Source organism: Meles meles, chromosome 19 (assembly GCF_922984935.1).
Source record: "Meles meles chromosome 19, mMelMel3.1 paternal haplotype, whole genome shotgun sequence".
Lineage (NCBI taxonomy): Eukaryota > Metazoa > Chordata > Mammalia > Carnivora > Mustelidae > Meles > Meles meles.
Genome location: NC_060084.1, coordinates 57,171,415 through 57,176,777, shown reverse-complemented (window position 1 = coordinate 57,176,777; position 5,363 = coordinate 57,171,415).

The following is a 5,363-nucleotide window of genomic DNA, read 5'->3' as shown; positions in this document are numbered from 1 at the left end:
GGGGGACAGCCCGAGCCCACCTTGCCTGCGGAGACGCGGGGAGGGAACTGCGTGCCCGGGTCCTGAGGCTGCCTCCACCTTCTTGTGCTGGCTTGTGGCTTCTATTTTACCCGTTTCCCCCTTCTTGCCTTCCTTCCCTCCCACATGGCCATCCCTCCTGTGGCCTAGGGGGCCCCTGAGACAGCCGCATGTCTGTCCGCCGTCGCCGTTCCCCCTGCCCGAGGTCCTGTGGCTCCTTCCCTCGCCTCCCGCACACCCTGGGTGCTTCAGCTGCACTGCTCAGTGAGGCCTGCCCTTGGCAGGCAAGGTCCCTGGCCCCGTGTTCCCACCACCTCCCTCTCCTCTGCTCCCTGCCCTCCGGGGCGCTCATCCCCTTCCAGCTGTCTGCTTAGGTCCATGTGGTTCTTCTGTGTGTCCTGCGGGGGCAGGGGTCCTGCCGGTCCTGTGAGGTGCCCCATGGAGCCGGCGCAGCCCTGGCCCGACAGAAGGGCCTCACAGCTGTCTGCTCAATAAACGCACCTGTCTGGTTCTGTGTCACCGCCTCTGTGTCCCTGTCTTCCGGCCCCGTCTCGCCTCCCGGGCGGGGTCTCACCCACTCCCCTGGCCCTGCGTCTTCCGCCCACAGTCCGGGCTGGCCGTCGCCCTCTTCTCTCACCTAGCTTCGCCCGGCACTTAGGTCTCCATGATGCTGCCGGGCTGTCCCTGTGGGGAAGACCCGACAGCATGTTGTCAGGGAGAGACCCGCAGAAGCCGAACACGGTCCCACGGTGTGGCCGTGCCTCATGCTAGAGGCTGGCGCAGATGCCTGTCGCGACGGGAGCCCGACTCCGCGGGGCGGCGTGTGAGCAGAGGCCTGAAGCATCAGAGCCGCCCACGGACGGGCACTGCGGCTGGACTGCGGCGGGGATTTCTGCAGATGTGTGTGTCCATAGGCCTCTGGGCCCAGGGCTATGCACAAGTCATGGTGTGTGCGGGGCACACAGTGGGGTGTGACTGTGTCCTGGCCTGTGCGGGTGATGTGACTGTGTGTTTCATGGGTCTGAGTGTTTGAGCCTGTGTGTGAGGGGACAGCACAGAAGTCTGCGTGTGCTTGGCCCTGCATGTGTGGACATCAGACCTGTGTTTGTGTGTCCACAAGACCTTGAGCGCGCGTGTAAGTAGCCGGAGGAGAAAAGTCACCCAGACATGGCTGCCAGTCACCAGCTGGGCCCCTCTCTCCTTCACACCTCCCCCCCCCCGCCCCGCCCTCGCCCCGGCCCCTTCTTGGCTGCTGCCCTGTTTGCAAACACTCTGTCTTCCTCTCCTCGCCTTCTTTGGCCTCTCGCCCAGAGCAAGGCTACAACTCAGAGCTGGATCGAGTGTCACTCTCTCCCAGGCCCATATCACCCCCCCAGGGCCCCTGCTGTGGCCTCCTAGGTGTTGCCTGGACTGGGGAGGGGGGTGTTAACAGTGCCTGCAGAGTGACCCCAAAGACCCTTGAATCTAGTTTCAATAGAGAGGACTAGGGACACCAGCCCCCGTCCTGGGCAATCCAGGTGGGCTTCCTGGAGTAGGGGATACTGGAGAGAACAAGACAGGGAGGTACATAGTGGGGGGGAGGGGGGAGCAGGATCAGGACCTTCTGCCATCTTATCCATGAATGTGAAGTAGCCCGAACCATCAGGCCAAGAATGTGTCCCCAAAAAGCTGGAGGCGGCTGGGGCAGGGTGGAGCTGGGAAGAGGGGAGTGCAGATGGGCAGGGGCAGGCAGGGGCAGGGGAGGCTGCAGAGGGTGTTAATTGGTGGCAGCAGCTGAGGATTAACTGGGAGGTGATAATGACCCCAGTGGGGGGGCCCCAGGGCACAGCAGGACGAAAATTCCCAGAAGGCCTGAAGGGACCTGGGGCAATGCTAATCAAGTATTAGTTACTTAATTAAGTAAGACTTAATGCTAATCATAATACTTAACACTGACAAAGCAGCATGCTCCTCGCTCCTCCGGCTGCCCCCCTGGCAGAAAGGTTGGCTCACCTGCTAAGACCCTCCTCGGTTCACGGGTCGGGGTGCACGGGTGGCCAAGGTAACACCCGAGCTCCCACCTGGGTCAGGGGCAGGAGCAGAGCCAGGAGCTGAACCCAGACTGGGTCCTGCCCAGGGACCATGGTCTTCAACTTCAGGGTGTTCCGCTGCCATCAGTGGCCAAAGGGATCCCACACAGAGGGCTGAGGTGCATGTGGCGGGCCCCGTGACGGTATTGCGTATGTCTGAATGTGCAAGGCGAGTGCATGGGGGTTGTGAGGCGGCTGTCCCTCCCTGGGAGGACACCGGCGTTGGGGCAGGTAAACCATGGGGATAGAAGAGGGGGGCTCAAGAGGCTTCCGGACCCACTGCCATGTGCTAGTGAGGATGCGGAGAGGCTAGAACCCCGGGGCAGTGCAGAGGGAGTGTAAAAAATGGTGCAGCCATCGTGGGAGACAGGCCGGCCTTCGTCAGCTCATCAGACACCGAACCACCACGTGGCCTGGCAATTCCGCTCTGAGGTCCGTGCCCACGAGCAACAGAAAGTGTGCATCCACACGGATATTCTAGTACGTTACTCACAAAAGCCAAACCACGGAGACAACCCAAATGTCCGTCCACAGCTGAGCAAACACGAGGTGGTCCATCCACACTCTGGACTAGTACCCGCCATGGGAAGGAACGAAGCCCCAACCCATGCCACACCACGGGCGGACCTCGCCGACGCTGTGAGGAGAGAGAGGCCGGCTGTGCAAGATGAGCCACTGCAGGACTCCATTCTGCAAATGCCCAGAACAGGCGGAAGCGGGGCTGGGGCTGTGAGGGGGAGACAGAGAATGACGGGTAAGGGGCGCAGCTTTTCTTCTTCGGGGGGCGTGGTGGTGGACTCATTCTAAAATTAGATTGTGGTCAGTGCTGCACAACTCTGAATATATTAAAAACCACAGAATTGTACACGGGAAAAGGGTGAATTTCATGGCATGCAGATTTCATCTCAATGAGGCTAAAAAAACCACAAAAGAAGCATTTCCAAGGTTCTCATGCCTTAATCAGTTCCTTTCCTTCTCCAGGCCTCTGAATTCCCATCAAAGAGAAAAGAGAAAATGCTGCCTTCCTTCTCATAGCTCTGAGTCAATCACAAACCAAGGCCTTAAACACAGAACCTACTCTCTACTCCCCCTCTGTCTTACCGAAAAGACCACTGAGGCCCCAACGGGGAGGAACCTACTTTCCAATGACCAGCAAGTCTACAGACGGAGGAGCCTGAATTCAAACCCAGCTCTTCCCCCAGCCCAGCACCTCTAATGTGTACCCAACTCGTGGTCACCCAGGAAGCTCTGCCCCTCCCTGCAACCTGGGACCTCAAGCTTGCAAGCAGGACCATGTGGATGTCCAGTGTAAAGTGAAAATGTGGGGTTTCTTGGTTCAGAGAAAAGTTTTTCTTTCCCCTCTCCCTCTCTGCCATTTGCTAGTGATGCCATGCCCTCCCCTGGGCCTGGGGCATGGAGCTACTCGCTGGGGATGGGGCCAGGCATCCTGTGACCAGAACCCATCAGGGAAGTGGCTTTTCATGAGCCCGCGCTCCTGCCCCATCAACTTCACTTAGAAAACTCGGGATCAAAAATCATGAAGAGCGTCGGCAGAGCGTTAAACCAACCCACTGGCACCCCACCTGCATGCTGCTTGTGGAGGGCGCCAGGCCAGCTAGACCTCTATGAACAAGCTCTGGGGCGGGAGTCCTGCAGGTCAATGCTGGGGCACAGATAATGCAAATAGCTTGAGCGGCGCTTCTCAGACCTCCAGCCTCCAGCCATAATGACCTGCCGCCTTGCTAAACCACGGATTCCGATCCGATCCAGAGTCTGAGGTGGTGCTGGTGAGGCCCATGTTCCCAGGGCACGGGCCACACTTGCTGGTGCAAGGGACACAATGTTAGAGTACTGATCTTGCGTCCTCACTGAACTCTTATTAATGCTAACCATTTGTGCGCTGGATGCTCCGGGGTTTTCTACATGGACAGTCATACTGCCCACGGGAAAGGACAGATTTGTGTCTCCAGGCTTCCTGGGATTAAGGAAGCCCCCTCTGCTCCCATTCTGCTAAGAGTGTGTGTTTGCGTGTGTCCACCATGAATGGGTGTTGAATTCTGTCCAATGTGTTTTTCTGCAAAGGTCAAGCTCGCTAGGCTTCTGCAGCTACTGTTCTGGGCTTGTTGCAAGCTGGCAGGCACAGGATAGGGCTCAGCTGTCCCATGGGAGGTGTCCAGGTCAGGGCCAGCAGTAGGTGGGGGCTGGCCACCCACCCTGGCCCTGGGCCCTGGGGCCAGATGTTTGGGCTTAGCTGCCTGGCCAAGCAGGGATAGAGTGACCGGATAATTAAGCACCCGCTTCTTCGGGGCTGGCAGAAGGTGGCAGAGGGTGGAGGGACCTGGGGCCAGAGTGCCCAACAGCCACCCCCCCAAATCCGGCTCACAGACGGGGGCCTAGAGCCTAAGCTCCTAGTGGGGCCCTCAGGGGGGACCCAGAGTTGGGATGCGCCTGCTCCCAACTTCAAATGGGAAAGCAGACCCTTTGCCTCCAGGTCGGTGTGCTGTCCTCTGAGCCCCTGACTGCCCAGGAGGGCAAGGGGCAGGCAGGCAGGGGCCCCCTCAGCCCTCCCTGTTTACTAGTCAGCAGTTATTTAAGTCTGGGGCTTAATGAGACCCGGGGAACAGAATTCTCTGCGTGCTTCTTTGCCTGTTGGCGGGGCCAGACAGTCCATCTATCAGGACCCCCAGACATTATCCCTCCCCGCCCCCAACACGTAACTGGACCCTGCTGGCCTTTACCGGACTGCGGGGGCGCCAGCTCCATGACCTTCCAGGACCTCTGAGCCAGGCTCCAGACTGGGGAGAGGAGGAGGAGGGAACAGTCTCCTGTCCGAGGCTACAGAAACCAGAATTGGAGCTTCCTTCAGTGTTTCAAGGTGGCCCCCAGTTTACAAGTGGAGACCCAGAGCGGGGAAGAAGCCCACCCAAGGTCACTCAAAGAGGGGCCGTCATAGGAGTCCTAACCTGGAACCCCAGGCCAAGGTCAAGCCAGGGTAATTTGCATCGCATTTTTCTGGGTTTGAGTTCCCACTCTGCTGTGGCCTTAGGCAAGACGCTTGCCCTCCCTGAGCTTCAGTGTCCTTTCTGAAATGGGGATCAAGGTCCTCCCTCAAAGGGCTGGGGTGAGGATGGGATGTAGCGTGTTAAGAGGCCACACCAGGTCAGGCACAGAGAAGCGCAGTCAGGAAGGGATCACGATCATTCTTATTAACTGAGCACATGACACGCCAAGCTCGGTCCTTGCCCAGGCTACCTCGTCTAATCCTCCCCACCACCA